Genomic DNA, 1,324 nt, shown 5'->3' on the forward strand with positions numbered 1-1,324 from the left:
GTACAGGGGAGTAATGGGGCCCTGCACCCCTAGCTGCTGACAGGCAAAACTCGTAACATGGGTGCTTGTGCAACTGACTGTGTCTGTCTTGGGTCAGAAGCTGTTCCTGGCTCTGTATTGATTCTTTCCTTTCCTTAGTTTGTGGTTTCATAGGTGTTAATTCTTGCTCATTAACTCATTATCCTAGCTAGCTACTGTGTATAGAGCTGGTCCCTGAGTAAATCATGATTGATTGTGTAACACAGTAGCTAGCTAGCACAAGCACCCATGTCACCAAGTTTTGCCTGTCAGCAGCTAAGGGTGCAAGGCCCCAGAACCCCCCCTGCACCTATCTTTTTAACAGCTGGCAGGCTTTGTGGCCTCAGAAGGGGCTGACAGGCCTGCATTTTTCACCCTGCTGCATCTTAACACACACAGTGTCACCCATGTCACGTGTCACCCATGTCACAAGTTTTGCTTGAGGTGCAGTTTCCCCCAAACCCCTGCACCTATCTCCTTGAAACTTGGCAGGCTTTGTGCCCTCTGCGGGGGATAGCATGCCTGCAGGTTTGACCCCTCTGTGGCTTAACACATACACATGACACAAGTTTTGTTTTCAAAATGTTAGGGTGCAGTTTTCCTGAACCCCCTGCATTTATCTCCTTGAAACTTGGCAGGCTTCATGCACTTGGAAGAGGCTATTATTTCTGGAAGTTTCATCCAAATCAACCCAGAAATGACAAAGTTATAGGCTGTTTTGTCCTTCCCCATTATATCCTATGGGCAAAACATTGAAACAGTTTCACCCTTTCAACCCTGTTTTGATGGAACAAAATGGAACAGCTGTTTGGAATCAAAACAAAATTTGAAATGAAATGCTGTTGCATTGAAATGTCAAAACACTGGTCAAAATGGAATGCTGCTATTTTGCACAGCCCTACTGGTCACACTCCCCTTCCCATAACAATAAATGGCAACATAGCTTTAGCTATGATCCACCACTAGGTGTGAGAGGTGAGGCTTCTGCCGCTCCAGAGAAGGTGGACTCTTTGCCCTTTCTTGGTAACAAGTCTCCAATCAGCCACTGCAGGTAATAAGCTTCTTTTCTTTAGTATCCTTCTGAAAAATACACTTCCTGCAAACACTAGGGGTTAAATGTCCTCTCACCCACCCATGCAGATTTGGGATTCTCACAGCCCGCTCCCTCTCTGGGCTGTTTCTCTCCCCCAGCACCTCCACCTGCAGACAGGGGATTCCCTCTCCAAGCCTCTGTCCCTGCAGTACAAGCCTTTCCAGCCCAGAGGACTTCTATCTGCAGGCCAGGCAACTTCTCCCAGCTAGTTTA

Source organism: Gavialis gangeticus, unplaced genomic scaffold (assembly GCF_001723915.1).
Source record: "Gavialis gangeticus isolate Ggan-Ray unplaced genomic scaffold, GavGan_comp1, whole genome shotgun sequence".
Classification (NCBI taxonomy): domain Eukaryota; kingdom Metazoa; phylum Chordata; order Crocodylia; family Gavialidae; genus Gavialis; species Gavialis gangeticus.